The sequence below is a fragment of the Lemur catta genome, unplaced genomic scaffold (assembly GCF_020740605.2).
Source record: "Lemur catta isolate mLemCat1 unplaced genomic scaffold, mLemCat1.pri scaffold_55_ctg1, whole genome shotgun sequence".
NCBI lineage: Eukaryota > Metazoa > Chordata > Mammalia > Primates > Lemuridae > Lemur > Lemur catta.
In genome coordinates this window covers 1,216,279-1,225,157 of record NW_025423860.1, presented here as the reverse complement: position 1 = coordinate 1,225,157, position 8,879 = coordinate 1,216,279, and the positions used below count along the sequence as shown (strand labels likewise).

General features: G+C 49.9%; 1 long non-coding RNA gene across 4 annotated transcripts; it reads left to right on the top strand.

The window, feature by feature from the left end:
* The first annotated feature begins 1,691 nt into the window (after window positions 1-1,691).
* Window positions 1,692-8,512, top strand: LOC123629874. Of its 4 annotated transcripts, XR_006732350.1 has the most exons (5): window positions 3,022-3,070; window positions 4,072-4,205; window positions 5,295-5,367; window positions 5,962-6,096; window positions 8,015-8,512. It is a non-coding gene; the product is annotated as an uncharacterized LOC123629874 (long non-coding RNA). The 4 variants fall into 4 exon arrangements; XR_006732348.1 differs by lacking the exons at window positions 3,022-3,070; window positions 5,295-5,367 and adding an exon at window positions 1,692-1,800; XR_006732346.1 differs by lacking the exon at window positions 5,295-5,367.
* Window positions 8,513-8,879: the final 367 nt, after the last annotated feature.

Genomic DNA, 8,879 nt, shown 5'->3' with positions numbered 1-8,879 from the left:
GAATGAGGAGTAACTCCCTGCTGGGTCTGGAAAGTTTCTTCTGGGGTGATGAAAATGTTCTGGAACCAGATAGTGGTGGTGGTTGCACAATTGTGAATGCACTAAATGTCACCAAATTGTTCACTTTGAAATAGTCATATGCTACATGGATTTCACCCCATAAAAAAAAAAGGCTTGGGACAGTGCAGTATATTTGAGGATCCCCACTTGGGACACCCACAGCCTCTCTGAGTCTCGGTTTCCCTGACTGTAACTTGGTAAAGAGACAGTGTGAGCCATGTTTTCTGGGCCCAGGAGATTATAAGGGGTCCTTGGGATTCCTGGGGATGGGGAGGAAGGCTGGTGGCCAGAAGGGAAGTGTTAAGGTTTAGGGTTTAGAGTTAGGGTTGGGTTGGTTTAGGGTTTGGGCAGGGTTAGGGTTAGAACTAGGGTTAGGGTTAGGGATTAGGGTGAGGGTGAGCATTAGGGTGCTCAATACATTTGCTGCTTGGTGGATGTCAGGTAAATATTGGTTAACCGAGTTACCTTCCCTCCACTAGCTAGGGATTGTGGAGGTCCTGAAGGTCCTTGCTACTGTGTTTACGCTTTAACCAAAACTTTAGAAGAAATGCAGCGGCCCCAAGGGAATTGAGGAAAGCACCGTTCTGCTGGTCGTTCAGGGGCAAATTCAGAAGCTGAATATCTAAAAGTTGCCCCAAAGCTGTTCAACCCTATGTGCGGAATTTTAAACCTTCGCGGGGCTGGGAAGGAGGCAAGACTACGAAGTGACGCACAGATCACAAGGGATTTGTGATGCCCCCGCACAAAGGCAGGCTACGTAGGACGAGGATTACTGAACTTGAAGCCTGGCTCTCTGCCACTACCTGACCTGGAACGAGTCCCTTAAGTTTTGACTAAGTCCCCTGCCCCCTTCCATCTGTGAAATACGGAGGATGTGGGCTCCATAATAATACCCAGGCGTTTAGGTTCTACCCTTTGCCAGGTGAGGCGTTTCCCACATTCTCTCTTTCGATCCTTGGAAGAATAGCGGTCGATTTTACTCACCAACCCCATTTTACCCCGGACGTGCAGTTCAGTGTTTGAGGAGCACGCCCCAGGTCACATAGCCAGACGGCGGCGGAGCTACATTCCAATCCACGGGGTCCGAATCTGACAGCACAGTACCTGCCCTAACGTTTCTCTCACCTACCCCGATGCCGCCACCTCCTCTTCCTCCCTAAACTGGCCTCCAGCGCGCCCTTTTGCTACTGGACATGCTCTGTCGCTCTGGAACAGTTTTCACTCGGCATCGGGAAATTTTTCATGCCACTCTGGGAGCCGAGCCCGCCCTGCCCGTGGCTCCTTCTCACTGGATTGGTCGAACTCCAAGAGGAGGAGAGTAGCGGGACGGGGAGCGAGGAGGCCCAGATTACCTCCCAACGCCCCAGCGCTCTGGGCGGGCGCGCTCTGAGAGTGTGTGCTTCTCCTGGGAGAGAGCACGAGAGGCCCAGGGTCGCACACAGTGGGCGGGGACAGGAATCGGGAAAGTGGGGGTATTCGCTGCTGTTGCCATGGCAGTGACGCTGGCATCCGGGAGCGACCCCGGGCCCTTGCCAGTAGCGCGCACGCACACAGAAACATGCACGCGCGCTCTTGGCCCCTCCCCACAGCCACGCAGGGGGCAAAGGTCAAACTCAAGGGCGGACCTGACCAGCGAGAGGGAGCCTCCGCCCCTCGCCGTGACGACTGCGGACCCGCCGAACCCCGCACCCACCGCGGCCCGGGGTGCGGGCGGGCGGCCCCTCGGCGGGAGCCAGCCAGGTGAGCGCGGCTGGAGGAGAAGGTGTCCGGAGAGGAGAGGACGCTGCGAGCTCAGTCACCCACGGGACCCCCTTCCGGGGGCGCCGACGGGCTCCGGGCGCGGCCTCTGGGGGGGTCGTGGGGGCCTCAGATGGGCCAGCGAGGGGGGCGCGGGTCAGGGCCCCGGGCGGAGCGGGCCGGGGCTGGGCCGGGGCTGGGCCGGGCGGGACCAGGGTGGACAGATCCGCCCGGGAGGCGCCAGGGCCCGGTCTGTGCGCGTGGCCAGGCCGGTGCTTGACGTTTGCTGCCTGTGGGAATTTCAGGACTAACCGATAAAAAAGTTACTCGGGAGACGGAGCCGCTTGACTGTCAGGCGTTCTTCCCCGTGCATGCGGGAGATGGGTTGGTCTTGCATACACAGCACACACGAAACTGAATCTATGCCCAGTGGGCTTTAAAAGTAATAAAAACTCCAAAGCCCCTGAACAAGGTTAGATGAGTTTCAGGTGTCAGGCTTCGTGTTCCGTGGGAGAAAAATATAAAAGGACGCCCAAGTACTTGATGTGCCCAAGCAGTCAGGCTTTTGTAATCAGCTTCGGAGCGCATCACAGTGGTGTGTGGTTGTAAGGGCCAGGGTTAAGGAATCACGTTGACCCAGCGCCGCCGGTTTGGAGCCTCCCTGAGAGTCACCTAGAAAACTGTCACCAGCCCACTGCTGTGCTGACTGTGAATGAGCAGTGCTTTCGCTGGCTTTTCCCTTTCATGTTTTCCACCGTCATAATGTACGCGGGTATGCTACCTGCTTACGAAATGTTAGAATGAATTATCCATAAACTCTCCACTTTGGAAGTTACTAGGCAGGAGCTCTGGCATGTGTCTTTTTTCAATATTTGAAAGTTGTTTGGAGATTTCAAATATAATGGATTCAAAGTGATAGGGATTTTTTGAGTATAAATCATACCATGTGAGTAATGTGGGGTTTTTTTTTGTTTTGTTTGAGACTGGGTTTCTCTCTGTCACCTGGGCTAGAGTGCAATGGCCTCGTCATAGCTCACCACAGCCTCAAACTCCTGAGCTCAAACGATCCTCCTGCTGCAGCCTCCAGAGTGGCTGGGACTACAGACGCTATGCCCAGTTAATTTTTCTATTTTTAATACAGAGGGGGTCTGGCTCTCGCTCAAGCTGGTCTCGAACTCCTGAGCTCCAGCAATCCTCTCACCTCGGCCTCCCAGAGTGCTAGGATTACAGGCGTGAGCCACCGTGCCGGGCCTTGGTGATTATTTTCTATCAGGTATTTATCCATATTCATTTTAGCCTAATAATAATTTTGTTCAAATACATTCTCTACACTCTTAAGGCTGATTTCATTGATCCCAAGTGAATTTCTTTTCCTACAGGAAGGTAATTCCATGTTTTGCCAAAAGACTCAATGGAAAAATTCTACTTTATTCCACACAATTCTACCAGTCAGAAGTAATTTGGATATTATGTATATTACAATTCTGCTTGTCAGAATTCTGAAATGGAAATATTTCATATGTGCTAAATATTTGCCATTTCCCAGGGGCAGTGAGCTGTTTACGTACGTTCTGCTCTGTGCCCAGCAGTGCTGGGCTTCCTCCCCTGCTGGTGTCCAGGGCACAAGCCAGAGAAGCTCAGCTCCATCTCTCTGTGGGCTCAGGCAGCCATTCCTCCTGCTTAATAAATAACTGAATTCAGTAGGGTAGAATTAGGAAACTACCTTTTTCTTCGCATTAAAAAGGTAATGTAAAATTTTAAGGAATGTTTCCACAGCTAACTTAAAATGGTATTCTTTTGGACTTTTCTTTCTCAATTCTTGAAAACAGCTTCAGCGGGGCCTTTTGGGGATATTATTGAAGAGTGGTGTTTTCAGGTATTAGAAAGCCCAGTTCAGTCTAAAGCCAACTTTCCATCCTGCATACAACTTAAAGGTTTCCTGTAAGCTCTCCACCCTCAGCCCAGCTCAACCCTGCCCCTAAAGCTTGAGGTTCAGCGGTGGGAATGATGGGCAATATTTGTTCCTTTACTCTCTTCTTTCTTCCCCTGTTTCACCCGCCAAACTCCTAGACTGTGGCTCTTGGTATATATCCATTTGGAGAATAAGATACTAGCTCCCCCTTCTGCCAAGCACCAGCACTCTCTGAGTGAGTCACTTGAAAGTCTTCCTCAGTTGGCTCTGGGGGGGTGAGACCATCCCTGTCTCATCTCTACCTATAAATTCACCTCTGTAGAACTTTCTTTCTAATGAATCTCTATTTTTCTTTTTCACAGGATGCTGGGGAGATGAGCAATGGATGATTTTGGCTTCCTCTGAATAACTCCTGAGAGGGCATGTGTAGTTCCTCTGTGGGAGGACATTGTCACCTGTGTCAACAGATTTGAGGCTTTAGCTAAACTTGTGGGAGGTAGGGAAATGTCTAATTATACATCCTGTTATGTTTGCATATGTTAAAAGTCATATTGAGAGAAGAAAAACAGGATTATAAGTGGAAGGAAGGGGAAAACAGAAAAGATTATTGAGAAAATGGAGGGATAGAAAAATTGGGGGAATTGGGGAGAGAAGGTAAGACCGCCAACCTGGATATTCTGAAATTGTTGCTAATTTCTTGGCTTGCATTAATTCACTCTCAGCTACGCTTGCCTGTGGATGATAAAGCATGATATTTTATTTGGAAAGAGTCTAATGTAATAAAATAAGAGATAACTTTAAAATGAAGAAAAGGCAATGAGGAACACTGCACTAAATAGCTAAAAGTTATTTTTTTAATTGTAGCAAACATTGAAGTTGTTCTACCATCCATTTTCAGTTCCCTCGAGTGACAGCCATGGTGTTTAGAAGGGGAAACCTCATCTTCAGATCCAGAGGAGGGCTCTGGTTGCTCTAAACCACTTGGAATAATCCCATTTCCCTGTCATAGTGATTCATGCAGATGCAAGTCAATCAGGGAATGGCACTTTCCTAGTTACATAAATTGGATCAGGGTGTCCCAGTCAGAGTGAAGCTTGAGACCATATGGTTTTAGAACCACCGGTTCTAACAACGGGCCTTGGCCTTTGCTCTGCCGTTGGATGTGAAGGAGTAGCCAGCATGCGTGCTGCTGGCAGTCATTTTATGAGGCCAGCCTGACAACAAGCCATCATTTAGAGGCAGGCAACACTGCCTTTTACATCTTTTTGGCCAAAACTAGCCACATGATTATCTCTATCTTACGGAGAGTCTGAGGTAAATCATTTTTCAGCTGGGCAAATTGACCCTCCCAAGAAAATGAAGGTTCTATTCATAAGAAAGGTTCTACCAAATTGGCCTTTAGATGACCCCACAATGTAAGAAAAGCATGCCACCCTCATTTCTCTAGCATCATCTCTTGACACTTTTCCTGACAAATTCTATGCTGCCAAATGAACTTTAATTAATCCCCACTGCAAGCCAAACATCCACTCACATAACCCCCCTCACACGTAATTTCTTGCCCTATGTCTGCCTTTCTTCATAGGTTATAAACTCCATGGAAGTTCCCTAATAGTGTCCCATAACTGACCATTGTCTTGATACACACTGGGTTCATAGTAAGTCTTTCTTTACTTATGGATAGAAGCATGGGTAGATAGATGGGTAGAGAATGGGTGGGTGGGTGGCTAGATGGATATATGGGTAGATGGATGGTTCAGTTCATTTATGGAAGGTTAGATGAATGGATGGATGAACGAATGGGTGGACAAATGAATAGATGGACAAATAGATCAATGTTACCTATACTCTCTCATGCCTGTGTTTACCCAAATGCTGCTCCCTTTGCCTAAAATGCTCTTCTCCCACTCTCCACCCAGCTAACTCCTGTCCAACTTTTAATATTCAGCTGAGACATCACCTCTTCCAAAAAGCTCTCCCTGATCATCCTCTCTGGACTAGGCGTCTTGCTTTTTGCTCCTGCAGTGCCTGGTGTATCTCTCTACAATTAGCTTTACTACTTTGCTGTGCTGGGCTGCAGGTCTGGCTCCCCTTGCCTTCAGATACTCAGCTGTCCGAGAGCAGCACCTGACTCTGAGTCTGTGTGCCCTGCACTGACCCCGCTGTATATCATGGAGTAGGAGCACAAGAAATTTTCAATGAAATTAGAATACAAATGAAAGTAATAAAGACCACATGTTCCTTGTTTCTAGGGAAAGATACGGCATGTGGAAGACACTGTGCATGAGGTGAATGAGTTCTTCCAGCTCTCTTCTCCAGCCCTGGAGCTCCAGAAAGAGGAGGATGAGCCAGACCCACTGCCCCCAGGTGAAGGCAGCACATTTGTGGTAAGCCCAGCAGATGAGCATCTCAGCTCCTAAGGTGTCCAGGGGGGTAGGACCCATGGAGTCACGGCCCCTTCCACAGAGAGGTTTTGGGACTGCAATAGCCAGCTCTGACCAGAATGTCCACCAGTCAAAGTCAGGTTCTGTTTTGTTGGTTTCATGAATGGAAAGCTTAGAGCTGGGGCTGGAGACAGGGAAGCCCACACCGTCAGATTAGGTTGGAACTCTCTAAGTTAATTCACAGCCTGAAAATACTGAGGACGGGCATGGAAAAGGAGCACTAACAATGGCTGTTGTAGATGTAGCCTAATTAATAGTGCACACCTCTGGGACCAGGAGCTTTCTGCAAGATGCATCTTTCATCCAGGCTGCTCCCTGTCATAGCTGCAGATGCAGGAGAGGATGGAGAAGAAAGGAGGATGAAAGATAGAAGTGATCATGCCATTGTGTCTGCACTGAGCTCAATATAACTTTATTTGCTTAAAAATATAGAAAAAATAAAGCAAAAAAGTCAACTTTATTTGCTGAAGCCGGCAGCCAGTCTCTGGGTGTTAGTTCACCAGTTTGATTGTTTTCATACTGTATAAGATACTATTCAACCAGACTTGAAGTTTCTGGCACCTTTTATGTCATTTATCTCTAACTGTGTGTCCTGTCCCCACTTTGCTATCGGGTCATGTTTAATCCTCTGTTCTGGGTCCCTGGACTTTCACACCGAAGCCCAGGGCCTCACTTTTCCCAGCCTCGTCCCTGCATGCTAAAATTAGCGAAGCACCCTGGGTGGCGGAGGGGCATGGATAGGCACCTTCTCACATCCGCCTTCCCAGTGTGGGCGTCTGGGCTGGGATACCTTGAAATACCACAGAATCCCCTCTTCCCCTGCCAGGGAACACCCTCTGCCACGGTGACCCCATGAGTCAGGGCCAAGGGGCAGGTTTTCTTCTCATTCTTACTCAGCAGGGAAAGTCAGGTTGGTCCCTCAATATGGAGAGTTTCAGGAGAACATCGTGGGTATCTGGGTCTTGATGTCTGAAGATCTGGAATATCAACTCTTCTTGGTCAAACTGACCTCACAGTACAGAAATGATAAGAAAGGGCACCTGTGTCCACAAACAGCTGAGGGGACATTTCTCTTGTGAGCAGACAAGGCAGGGTGTGGCCCAAGGACTGGCCACGAGAGGCACAGATGCCCTTCCCAGTGAGGCTGCGGGAACTGTGTCTCTCACGGCCTTCCAGGGTCCCTGAGCCCCAGAGGTGGGTCCCCTCGGGAAACCCAAATGCAGATGCTGGCTTCCTGTCATCTCATCGCACCAATCATTCTTGCCCTGAGCTTTATCTGGACTTCCTCCACAGCGTTTGCTCTAAGCTGAGGGGTCAGTTCCTCTGTGAACCCGCCCTCCGTCCACCTCAGACGGGCAGCCGTGAAGGTAGCTCGACAGCAGAGGGACTAGGTAGGTGCAGCAGCCTGTCCTCAGCTGCACTGAGGGGCCAGAAGAGCATGACTCAGTGAGGGTAAAGTAACAGGTGATCATCCTTAAAAATACATTCTTTACAAATATCCCTGGTTTTAAGGAAGGGAAAATTAGGATTAGATGAGGGATTATAAAATATGCTGAGATTTAATTATTCAATAATCGTTTTAAATTATTAAACATGACAATTGTATAACGATATAGTTGGCCACTGTTGTGCATTACTGTGGTGACAGAAACTTGTGAACACTGTGTCATCATTAGTTAATCATGAGATCAGTCCCTGGAGGGAGCTCACTGGCATCTTCCCATGTTTGGGGTGGATGTTGGTGCCTAGAGAGTGTCTAAATGACAAAAGTCAGGGCCAAGACCACAGAGAGGGCTCAGGGTAGAGTGAGCTGAGAGCGTTCAGGGGTCACCTGTCCGTGTTGTGCGTCTGTCATTCCCAGGTGGCTCCCAGCATCTCCCCTTGTGAGTGGCAGGAAGATAAACTTCACCCACTGGAGAAAAGTGGCCCAGATGGAGAAAAGCTGGGACCCTGGGCCCTGAAGAGCCACTGGGCCCTGGAGCTGCAGGTGAGGAGAGTCCACCTCGCTCAGAGGATTGAAGACCTGGAGTGGGAGCTGTCCCTGCTCCATGAGGCGGCCAACAGCAGTTCGAGCATAGGAGGGAGCTGGCCCAGCTGACACAGCAGCCTAAGGGGCACTGAGTCACATCAGATGCTGCATGGTGGCCACCTCCGGGAGGTGCCTTCTCACTGAGAACATGAACGGGCTCCCCTGGTAGGAAGGAGTGGGCATCTGGGGCCCGGAGCGTGTGCTGGTTTTACGACGTGCTCCTACAGGGAGACACCTGGATTTCTTTCAGAGCCTGGACCTCAGCTTGTGCTCAATTCTGCCTTGAACTTTCTGGGGTGAGGGAAAATAAACTGACATGGGTTGACAAAATCAGGGTGTGCTCCTATCAGAGTCTGTGCCTCAGTTTTCTCACTCAGCTGTGGGCCGTGGCTTCCCCCAAAAAACTTCAGTTGGGGCCCCTGGCTTGAGGGGTGAGAAGTGCTTGGGCGGGGCCTGAGAACATACGTGCAGCCAGAGCACATCCACGCCCCATCTTTCATCACACCTCACGGCTGAGTCTCCTGGGCCCCCAGTGTGGCTTGTAGGGAGTCCAAGTAGCCATGTCCCCTCCTGGCTCCAGCCAACCTCCTGGACACAGAGGAGGGTTCGGTCTGTGGCCTGGGCCTCATGACCACATCAGATGTCCCAGTACCAAAGGAGACTCTCTGAGAAGAGCCAGAGCCACATCCAGTCGAAC